Source organism: Lontra canadensis, unplaced genomic scaffold (assembly GCF_010015895.1).
Source record: "Lontra canadensis isolate GAN:19392208 unplaced genomic scaffold, GSC_riverotter_1.0 scaffold6, whole genome shotgun sequence".
In the NCBI taxonomy this organism is placed as follows: Eukaryota; Metazoa; Chordata; class Mammalia; order Carnivora; family Mustelidae; genus Lontra; species Lontra canadensis.
Genome location: NW_022631000.1, coordinates 25,280,383 through 25,293,086, shown reverse-complemented (window position 1 = coordinate 25,293,086; position 12,704 = coordinate 25,280,383).

Genomic DNA, 12,704 nt, shown 5'->3' with positions numbered 1-12,704 from the left:
GGCTAGGCTTAGAGTACTGTGTTTACATATGAAACAATTCTTTTTATAAGTCAATCAGGAATACACCCTTTGGCTGTGTGAAAAACCAATGATAGTAGCATGAATTCATATTTGTATATTCAGATGCTTGGAAACACTTTTGTATACATTTTCTCGTTAAAATCTCGTAATTATCTGATCGTCTCTATTTTACAGATGAGCAAACTGAGTCCCGGATAAATTAAATGCCTTGCTAAAGCTCACAGAGCTAACAAGCAATAGGTCTATTTGTTTTTACTTCATGTGAAGAAACTGAAGTAAATGAAAAGTCATGCATATGCTTTTGTTTGGAAAATTGCATTTAAAAAGTGCTGCAGGCCTTTTTAGTAGGGTGTTTTACTACAGAGCACGGAGAAAATGAATTTAGGAAGATCTTTAGTTTTGCAAATCACCTGAAAGCATTTTATCTGTAAACACACTATTCGGTCTGTGAAATGAGCATCAGCTCCACCCACATTTATTAATTCTATGCTATTTCCTGATTGTGTTCACTCATCTTCCACTGCTCTTTTCTCTCAAGGTTAAAAGGAACACATTCAGCTGTCTACAGGAGCAGACTCACACACAAACATACACTTAATTTTAAAAAGACCAACAAATAAGAGAACCAACTAAACATGTTAGATTTTCATTAGCTCCACTATTAGAATTCATTAAATACATTGAGACCTTTAAGACTGTCCTTATTTCTGAGGATACCAGATTAGACATAGAGTATTCTTCATAACCGACGAATCTAAACCTGAAGTAACTCCTAATGATGTTGACATAGATTGCATTAGGGCACCTGGGTAGCTCAGTTAGTTAAGCATTTTACTCGATTTTGGCTCAGGTCATGATCTCAGGGCTGTGAGATCGAGCCCACCTGGGGCTCCATGCTGGGCATGGAGCATGGTTAAGGCTTGAGTGCGCGCACACGCGCGCTCTCTCTCTCTCTCTCTCTCTCTCTCGCTTGCTCTGTCCCCCCACCCCCAGGTACACACACTCTCAAAAAATAAAAAGAAATAGGTTACATTAAAGTTTTTTGCACTTTGCAAAAGATTAGAAACAAATAAACAAGTTGACTGTTGAATTTATTAGAAATGTAAATGAATTAAGGAAATGGAGGTTCTGAAAAGCATGGAAATCAATTAAACTTTCTATGGGTATGGTTTGATCAATGCACAAAAGGATTCTTATTTAGAAATACACTTAATTTAGTCAGCATAATGGGGAAAAAACGGTTTCACCAAAACTGAATTTTCTAAAGATTTTTTTTTTTAAAGATTTTGTTTATTTGACAGAGATCACAAGTAGGCAGAGAGGAGGAAGCAGGCTCCCCGCTGAGCAGAGAGCCCGATGATGCATGATGCGCAGCTTGATCCCAGGATTCCGGGATCATGACCTGAGCCAAAGGCAGAGGCTTTAACCCTCTGAGCCACCCAGGTGCCCCCAAACTGAATTTTCTTAATAACTAAAACTTTATATTCAGAAGACCAACACTTTAATTTTTATTATGGATAACAGTATTCCCGAAATATATTGTACTCTTTTATGACTTCTTAAATAGCGTTTTACACACGTCATTATAAAATGGCTCATGATTATGAAATTGATGAGTATACTCTGTTTTAAACACAACTTCAAGAACTATTAAAGTGTGAAGGGTTATTTACTCCTAAACTAAATGCCCCCAAACTGCTAATATGTTTGAATGCCTCCATTTGTTTTTTAAGTTCCTTTTTTCTCCTAAATTTTTAATGAAAATTCTAAACCTACAACAAAGTTGAAAGAATTTTCTGGTAAACACCCATGCCCCCAAAGCCTAAATTTTACTATTGACGTTTTACTATACAGTGCACTGGCTTTCTTACATATTTGTGCATTAGTGCCTCCCGCTATCTATCTGTCCACCTTACTTTTTAAAGTAATTACTTTCACGGTAATTACAGATGTTAGTATGCCTCTCTCTGAATAATTCAGCATGCATATCATTAATTAGCAGTTAGTCTTTGTTATAGTTTCTTTTGAGGTTAAAATTTGTGTAACAATGTAACAATGACACACAAATTGTAGGTGTACAATTGCTGAATTTTGGCAAATACATACACTCACATAACCTAAACCTTATCAAAATTTCATTTTGTGTTTTTTTTAGTTTTTAAAAATTGTAGTAAAGTACACAAAATAAAAAAATTACCATTTTAACCATTTTTAAGTGTATAGTTCTGTGGTATTAAATGCATTCATAATGTTATACAACCATAACTATCACCCATCTACAGAACTTTTACATTTTATAAAACTGAAAATCTATACCTATTAAACAGTAACTCCCTATTCACTATTCCTCTTAACCCCTGACAGCCACCATTCTGCTTTCTGTTTCTATAATTTTAACTGCTTTCATTACCTCATATAAGCAGAATCACATGGTATTTATCTTTTTGTTACTGATTTTTTTCGCCTAGTGTAATGCCCCGAAGGTTCATCCATATTATTGCTTATGTCAGAACGTCCTTCCTTTTTAAGTCTGAACAATATTATATGTATACGCATTTTGTTTATTCAGCTGTCAATGCATATTTGGTTGTTAACACATTTTATTTATTATGAATAATGATGCTATGAATAGTGGTGCTGTGAATAATAGTCTTTGAGACCCCACTTTCAGTTCTTTTGGGTATATATCCAGAAGTGGAATTGCTAGATCATATGGAAATTCTGTTCTTAATTTTTTGAGGAATTGTCCTATTGTTCTCCACTCTGCTGAACCTTTTATATTCCCATCAACAGAGCCCAAGAGATCCACTTAATCTACATCTTCACTAGTATTTGTTAATTCCTGATTTTTTTGATGATAACTATCCTCGTGGGTGTGAGATGGTGTCTCGTGGTTTTGATGTGCATTTTCCTTATGATTAATGATAAGCATCTTTTCATGTACTAATATTGGTCATTCATGTATTTTCTTTGGATTATGTCTGTTCAAGGTTTTTGCTCATTTTTGAATTGGGTTTTTGGTTTTTTTTGTTTTTATTTTTTGGTTGTTGTTTTTTGAATTTCAGAATTCTGTCTGTATTCTGGATATTAATTTCTTATCAGATACATGATTTGCAAGTATTTTATCCCATTCTATGGATTGCCTTTTTACCATGTTGGTAGTGTCATTTGATACAAAAAGTTTTAAAATTTTAATGAAATCTGGGGCTCTTCAGTGACTCAGTTGATTAAGTGTCTGCCTTCAGCTCAGGTCATGATCCCAGTGTCCTGGGATGGAGCCCCACATTGGGCTCCCTGCTCAGTGGGGAGTCTGCTTCTTGAAGCTCTCCTTCTGCCTCTCCCATTGCTTGTGCTCTCTCTCTCTCAAATAAATACATGAAATCTGAAATAAAATGAAATTTTTATATAATCTCATTTGTCTATTTTTTTCTTTTTTCTTTTTTTCTTATTTTTATTTCTTTTGCTATTGGTGCCATAGCCCAAAAAATTGCTGCCAAATCCAGTGCCATAAGTTTTTTGTACTATATTTTCTTTCACCAATTTTAGGGTTTTGGGTCTTACATTTAGGCCTTTGGTACATTTTGAGTTAATTTATGTACATGGTATTAGCTAAGTGTTCAAGTTCATTCTTTTGCATAAGATATCCAGTTTTTCTACCATCATGTGTTGAAAAGAGTGTCCTTTCCCCATTGAATGGTCTTGACAACCTTGTTAAAAATCACTTGACCATATATTTGAAGTTTTTTCTGTACTCTTATTTTCTGTTCTATTGGTCTATATGTCTGGTTTTATCCCAGTACTATACAGTCTTGATAATTGTAGCTTTGTAGTAAGTAAAGTTTACTGTTGCTTTGAAATCAGGAAGTATAAGTCCTCTAGGGTGTTCCTGCATATTAAGATTGTCTAGGCTAGTCAGGGTTTCTTGATTTTCCACATGAATTTTGGATTTTTATTTCTATAAAAATTGTCATTGGCGTTTCGATAGAGATTGCACTAAATCTGTACATCACCTTGTGTAGTACTGAATCTTAGCAATATTATGTCTTCTAATCCATGGACATGGAATGTGTTTCCATTTATTATGTTTTTGTTAATTTCTTTCAACAACATTTTATAGTTTTCATTGTGTAATATTTTTATCTCCTTGGTTAATTCCTAATTATTTTACTCATTATTTGTCTATTCATATTTCCCATTTCTCCATGTTTTTATTGTTAGTTTTGTGTTTCTGGGAATTTGTCTATTTCATCTAGGTTATCCTATTTGTTGATGTATTATTGTTCATAGTATACAGTAATTATATAGTGTTAAATATACTTATATATATTTATATATAATTAAGTTGTTATAATTATTTTCATTTCTGTAGAGTCAATAGTAATATCCCCACTTTCATTTCTGTTCTGGTAATTTAGATCTTTTTTATTTTTTCTTAGTTAATCTAGCTAAAGTTTTGTCTATTTTGTTGATCTTTCAAAAGATAACTTTTGTTTTAACTCATTTATTACTTTGCTATGTTATATTTCATTTATTCATTCTTTGTGACTGCCATGGGGATTATTTTTAAAAATTTAAAGTTAAAACTCTCTTATTTGAATTTATAACAGATTAAGTTCAAAAACATACAAAAATTCTGCTTCCTTCTGGCTTTGTTCCCATCCCTCTTAGTTGCTGATGTCACAAAATTATATCTTTATATAGTATGCCCCTAAACATATACTATTAATTCTTCTTAAATTCACTAGTATCTCATATTATGTAGAAATGAAAAATAGAGTTACGAAAAAAATACCAGCTTCTATAATTGCCTTTTCTTGACATCTTCATTCTTCTTATAGTTTCAGGTTACTGTCTAGTGTCCTTTCTTTTGAAGATTTTATTTCTTTATTTTGACAGAGAGAGATCACAAGTAGGCAGAGAGGCAGGCAGAGAAAGAGAAGGGGAAGCAGGCTCCCGCTGAGCAGAGAGCCCGATGCAAGGCCCGATCCCAGCACCCTGAGACCATGACCCGAGCCGAAGGCAGAGGCTTTAACCCACTGAGCCACCCAGGTGCCCCTCGTGCCCTTTCATTTCAACCTGCAGGACTCCCTTGGGAATAACTTATATAGGGAAGACCTAATGGTAATAAATCCCTCAGATTTTATTTATCTGATAATTTCTCTCACACTTCAGAAGGACAGAGATACAGGATTCTTTGTTGAAAGTTTTTCTTTTAGCTCTTTGAACATATTTTGTCCATGTCTACTAGCCTCCAAAGTTTTGATAAGAAATCTGCTGATATTCTTAATGGATTCCTCAAGATTCCTTATAGGTCAAAAGTTACTTCTTTCTCTGCTTTAGGATTCTTTGTTTTTTGAAAGATTGATTAAATGTATCTTGTTGTGGGTCTCTGAGTTCATCTTGCTTGGCATTCCTTAATCTTTTTAGATGTTTATATTTATGTCTTTCATCAAATTTGGCAAGTTTATAGCCATTATTTTTCAAATATTCTCTCACCCCCCTCCATCACTTGCTCTCTGTCTTGTTCTTATATTCTCTTTCTCTCTTTGCTCCTTCCAGGACTCCCACAATGCATATGTTGGTCTTTAAGCTTCTCTCTTCCTATTCCTCTGACTCGCTAAATTTCCATCGTCTTATCTTCAAGTTTACCGATTCTTCCTTCTGCTTGTTCATCCTGCCTCTGAATCCCACTGGTAAAATTTTCATTTCATTTAATGTACTTTTCAGCTCTGGAATTAGTTTTGGTTTCTTTTAAAAATTTTCTATCACTTTTTGATTTCCCATTTTTTCCCACATCATTTCCCCTCCCTTCTCCAAATCTTTCTTTAGTTCTTTGAACATCTTTAAGATAGTTTTTGAAAAGTCTTTTCCTGTTAGATCTTCCATCAGGTCTTTTTCAGGAAGTTTTTGTTGATTGATTGATTTTCCTTTGGAAGGGATATACTTTCCTATTTCTTTGCATGCCTTGTGATTTTTAGTTGAAAACTAGACATCTGAATCTAGTAATGTGGTGATTCTTACGATCAGATTCTCTCCCTTACCAAGATTTTTGATTTGTTTGTTTAATTTTAACAGTTTTTACTTCTGGTCCTTGGTGATTCCTTCCTTCCTTCCTTCTTAATTAATATATAATTAATATATGTCATATTAGTTTCAGGTGTACAACTTCTTGATTCAACAATTGTGTATATTACTCAGTGCTCAGTGTAGTTGCCATACATCATTACCATATTATTAACTATATTCCTTATGGTGTATTTTTCATCTCTGTATTTTATAACTGAAAGTTTGTATCCCTTAATTCCCTTTATCTATATTGTCCGTTTCCCCTACTCACCACCCCTCTAGCAACCACCAGTTCTTTATATTTAAGAGTCTAGTTTCTTGTTCATTTTTTTTTTAAGATTTTACATTTAAGTGGAATCATATGGTATTTGTCTTTTGCTGTCTGAGTCATTTAACTTAGCATAATACCCTCTAAGTCCACCCATGTTGTGGGTAAAAAATGGCAAGATCTCATTCTTTCTATGGTTGTGTAATATTCTATTGTATACATAAATATGACACATCTTCTTTATCCATTTACGTATGAAAGGAAACTTGGGTTGCTTCCATACTTGGCTGTTGTAAATAATGCTGTAGTAAACATAAGGGTACGAATAGCTTTTGAATATAATGTTTTTATTTTCTTGGGGTAAATATCTAATAGTCGAATTACTAGATCATATGGTAGTTGGTTTTTGATTTTTTGAGGAACTCCATATTGTTTTCCACAGTTTTTGCATTAATTTACATTCCCACCAATGGTGCATGAGTGTTCTCTACTCCACATCCTCATCAACACTTGTTATTTCTTGTCTTTTTGATGCTGGTTCATTTAACTGGTTTGAAGTGATAACTCATCATGGTTTTGATTTTCATTTTTCTGATGATGACATTTGGGGATATTACTTTTGTAAATATGTAGGTTGCCTCTGTGCCAAGGGTCAGCTGAGGCATAAACTTAAGGTTTCTTAAGTCTTTTCTGAGCCTGAGCCTTTCCCTGGGCATGCACAATCACTTTCTAATTTTCTCCATATTTACAGTTGCTCTTGAATGTCCTACTTTTTAATGTCCTATTTTCAAAATGGAAAAAAGAAAAACAAAGTGGAGAAAAACACGATGCCAGCTCTTTAATTTCCGGAACTCACTTCAACTGGAAGGTGAAGAGTGTGTGTGCAGCAATGGCTGCCTTTTTTTTTTTTGCACCTTTGTCATCAGGACCATCAGTCATAGACCACATCCCTGATATTTGGAGCACTGGGTGATTTTTGTCTACCTTGGCTCCCTCAAGTTGTGAGCAAGCTGCTCCAGGAATAACTGTGTGGCTGTCTACCCATAGGATTGGAGAAATAGGGGCTGGGAAGCTGCTTCTGTGGTGAGATTAAATTGACTAAAGCTCACTAAAATTTATTGTCCAAGCCTTTCCCTGGAAGTTGCTAGCCTTCAGTAAACTCCAGATTTCCAAAATAGTTACATCAGACATATTTTGCCAGTGCATTTGTTGTCCAGTGGAGGAGACAGATTCCTGGTGCTTCCTACTCTGTTACCTTCCCAGAATCCTCTACCTTCCTCCATTTACCTTTGATAGTATTTCTGACTCTAACCCTCGTTTGTCGCTTTGTTTTTATTTTTTTGGAAAACATTCTTAAATATATCATATGAGGAGCTCTATGCCCCTGAAAATATTTTGATATTCTTTCCTGAAGAAAAAAAATTTCCTTTTCTACTTGGTAAATGTGAATATAAGATTTTAGACTAAAAAAAGAAATCAAGCTGAATAAATAATCTGGAAAAAGACAAGTAAATATAAAATATTTGCATAATAGAAAGACTTCTAAAAATCTAATACAAAAATAAAATTTCACAAGTGTTTAGCACATAATTCAGTCTTCACAAGAAAATATAAAATGATAAAAACAAACGTTCCTTTCCCATTTTTATCCCTCACAAGTTTCTTTCTCCAAAGGTAACTATTGCTACTATTCTTTATCTGAAGTCCTCAAAAAAATATGCAGGTAACAGCATATGTATAAATGTAATTATACATTGCATAAATAGTAGTTATATAATTTGTAATTTTTATGTGGATGTAATCATAGTATGCATGCTGTCTATACTTCTGATATGATAGTGATATTTCTGTAACAGTAAATAATGATACTTATATTGTATACAAATTACTCTATTTAAGTACTGATTTAAAAATGGTCCTTTAGATTGTTTCCTGATTACTTTAGCCAATGCATTGCAATCGCCAAATTACTAGCAACAGTGTTACTGAGCCAAGAGTTATTTTAGAATTAAGAATTTGCTTTTCTGGGGTACTTGGGTGGCTCAGTGGGTTAAGCCTCTGCCTTCGACTTGGGTCATGATCTCAGGGTCCTGGGATCAAGCCCTGCAGTGAGCTCTCTGCTCAGCAGGAGGCCTGTTTCCCCTCTCTGCCTACTTGTGATCTCTCTTTCTGTGTCAAATAAATAAATAAAACCTTAAAAAAAAGAATTTACTTTTCTGTGAATAGTAAGTAGTATGATCTATTAACAGAGGGCCTTCTAAGCTTCAAAACTTAAAAAACAACTCAAGAGGAGATTGATTAAAAACATGATTTCCCCCCCAACAATGTTAATACAAACCAAATTAAGGTATTATTAAAAATGATTAAGGAAATTGTTTGCCAAAAAATCCCAGTACTTTAATGTATACAGAATCCCTGGGATTATACTGCCCAGTTTCCTCACCTGGCAGGGAGTGGAGAGTCTGAAAGGTAGCTTGACCAAATGGGCTTTGTGGAGCCAAGGGAATAGGTAGGGAGTGTGTTCCTTGCTGGAACATGTGGATTTCTTACTGGAGGATAAAATCAAAGAAGCACAGAAGAGAAACAAACTTGAGGAAGAAGGGAAGGTACTAATCTATAAAATGTTGCCCCCAAAGGTTACATACAAGAAAAGCCAGAGAAAAATAGCTCTGGTGTATGGAGCCAAGGTAGCAGCTATGTATACTCAGTCTGCTTTAGCAAGTTTTTCAAGAGAACTACTTAAGTTTAAATAAATGGAGAGAGGGCAAATACATGTAAACAAATAAACAAAACAAAAACAAAATAAAAGGACACAATGAAACACATCACCAAAGAGATGTCATAATTGGAATTACCTTTTGAAAGAAGATTCAACCTCTGCAGAAATTTAATAAAACATACTGAGATAATGGTATGCTTTTATTTTTATTTTTTTTGCCTATCAGTTTGTGTCATCTTTTTTGTCATTTACCTATAGGATTAATAATTTTTTGCCTTAATAATTTCTATAACAAACTACCCAAAACTCAGTGGTTTAAGAAAACATCCATTTATTAGTTCTCCCACATTAGTTCTGCCAACCAGGCAGTTGGGCGGTGCTGATTGTCAGTACTGACTGGGCTGAATAGTTCTGGTTTTGATTGGGATTCACTGACCATTCTAGCAGTTTCCATGGCGTTGGCTCATTTAGGATGTCCTTGACTTTCTCCACATGTTTCATCCTCCAGCAGAATAGCCCAGTGATCACAGGGATTCAAGAGAGAAAGTGAAAATGCACATTTGCTTTTTTTTTTTTTTTTTTTTTTTGCTTTCATTGAGTTTGTTGGTATCCTGTTGGCCAAAGTAAGTCACATGTCCAAGTTCAGGCTCAGTATAGAATGGCACCATCAAAGGGTGTGGTTACAGAGAGGCTTGAAAAAGTAGGATGATTAATATAATTATCTACCATACATTCCCTCTTGCTTCTGGGCTTTCTCCCATGCCTTCTAATTTTATATCATTCTCTGCTTTCTTATCTCCTTACCAACAGCTATTTAGCCTTCTGACCTCAGCTTCATTGTCGTTTCTTAGTAGTTTTCTTTGCCCTCCCCATCATCCCCCCACTATTTGGCTAAGTGCCTCTACTGTGTGCTATTACAGCATGTTGCCCATCCCTTATCATATTACTTACTAGATTGGATTCTCTGTGAAGATGGGGCCCATGGCTTGGTTTTAGAATTACCAAAGTAGTTTTATATGCATTCTCAGGAAAACTTCAGCTTAGAAAAATTACTACAGTAGTTTCTAAATATATCTAAATAATACTTTAAAAATAACTAAAAGTAACTTTAAATGTTTCCTTTAATTACTTAAAATGAATATAAAAATTCTCAAAATGTACAGGTGGAATACTACATATCAAATGGGTGCTCAAAGCACATCTTATAGGTAAAATATTATTTTGCTAGGGCAAAAAATCTGTCCTGATCTGTGTAAGTTTTTCTTTCTCTTCATCTTTAATTTGAATTGTGTTGTAGCTTTATTATGAGTAAAGACATGAGTGAGAGAATCTGTTGACATGACTCTGATGTGTTCAGGTCATAGAAACACAGAACAGCTGTTCCCTGTCATGGTTTCCAGGTGGAATGGCATACACTGGTCGTGCTGACCATTAAGTGATTAAAGTGAAGGTCTCTCGGGTGATTTGTTTGAAAGGGTAGCAGGATTGTTTTATCAACATCTAGGAACTCAGTCTCCTTAAAACACAAGACTCAAACTAGCTCCTCAGGAGAGCAAAAGAGATGGGGGTAGGATGAGGTGGGGAAAGAATTGACTTCTCTTCCCCCCACCCCCTCCCTTACTATCAGAGAACTCATAGTGAAAACAAACTCCTTCTGGCCATGAAGAAGACAATTAGACTGATCACAGGGAACTTTTAAAGATTGAGGGATTTAGTTTAACTATAAAAGCATACTGAGAGAGAGATCGATAGACTTCAAACATATTGAAAGGTATTGGTGCAGCTTCTTTTCTAGAGGTCTTAAAAATCTGAACAGATATATATTTTTTAAATGTATTAGGGAGTTTTTCATTTGTAAGCCAGGAAAATATATTTTTCAGACCAACGTCCATCATTATTGAGTACCCTAGTTTTATCATTTTTTATTTCAAATCTTTAAGGTTAAGTTTTCTAAAATATACTGGGATTTATTCCAGTCAGGTATGGTACAATAGCAGACATAAAAATGATTGTCATAGAGGAAGAAGTTTATGCTCATAGATCTATAGAGACAGAAGGAATGCTTTGCATTCCAACATTAAAGTCAGGCAGCAGAACATACTAGTAAATGGAGAAAAGAATGAGGAAGAAGACATAGCTGGTATATACTGAGGTAAAGAAGCAGGAGATCCTTGGCTCATGGTGACTTTCTGGTCTCTCCACCTAGTCTTCCATGCATGAGATGAATTCTACCCCTTGATGTCAAATGGATTCCTTTGCATTCTTCTAACTACCCCCCCACATCATTTTTGGTTGTAAAACTCCAGTTTGTTTCTACTGGCTATAGCAAAGGGAGTCCTAACAAACATGGTCAAGTACAAAAAGAATAAAACCTAGGAGAGGAAAATGTCTAGGATGAAGAGGGGACTCAAATCAAGATCACATGATGAAGATTATAGAGCACACTTTTATCCTGGAGATTCGAAGACCCCAGGGGTGGGGAAGTGTTAAGCATTTGTAGACTATCATATTAAAGCAAGACTATAGTCTCCCTGTCCCCGCCCCCTGCCCCCCGCCATCTTCCAGGGGGTAGCCTTGGACATACGGCTGAGAGCCATAGAGAAGTAGATTTTGTCTTAGGTAAAAATCTTCTGAGCTGGCCCATAACATTTTGTGGGTTCCCTGATACACATTAAATTCAGTTTAAGATGGGTGTCCTCTTGGCAGGGATACTATAGAGATACAAAAATTTATGTAGATGATTTGACTTTGAGAATTTAAATCTCATTTCAATTTATTCAGTGAATTAATGTCTTCAGATGGCAATGACCCATCCCAGTCTGAATCTATTAAAGCATTATGTTTCATCACATCAATTAACACTTGAGAATCTGTTATGTTGGAATATTCCTTAACTGTTCTGTACTTGTAGACATCATCTTTCTAACCAGATTATAAATTCCAGGTTTTAAGAATTCTGTTTGTGTATCTTGATAGATATTCACTAAATAAATATTGTTTGAATTGAAATTGTCACAGAGATTTTGGCAAATACTGGGGGAAATTGTCTCACACTAAAAAAAATGATTTCTTCAAGTGATGCTGTCACTGTTTCTTTCACCCTCCTTTATGCTTCCTCAGGGAACACAAACTCTATTAATAAAAAAATCACGTTCCTTCAAGTAAGTTGCTTGCTGCAAGTAGTTGACAAACTTGGGTCTTGGGCTGTTGAACAGTATTAGGATAATCAGTTAGCCCAAAGAGTAACATTTTTAACTGTATGTTTTTCTCCTGGGTCTTTCAGAGCAAAGATAAGAGTCATTTAAAGTCATTTAAGTTCGATTTTGTTTTCATTAACTCTCTTTAATTGCAAAAAACCCAGCTATAACATTAAAGATGAGTCCCAGATGTATTGTGTATACACCAAATGGAGGTATAAATAATGGCCTCAAACACTTATGGATAGTCTCCAGGCATAAAAATATGGCTTTGATTTAACTCCAGTTGGGTGGATAGCTAATAAAAATGAATTGCTAGTTTTCTTTAAGTAATGAGATATAATTTCTGTTATATTTATAAGTTCATTAAATGCCTGCTGGATTTAATTTTGTACTGGTCCCCATGGCTCCTGGCTTTTTAAAAAAATGATTT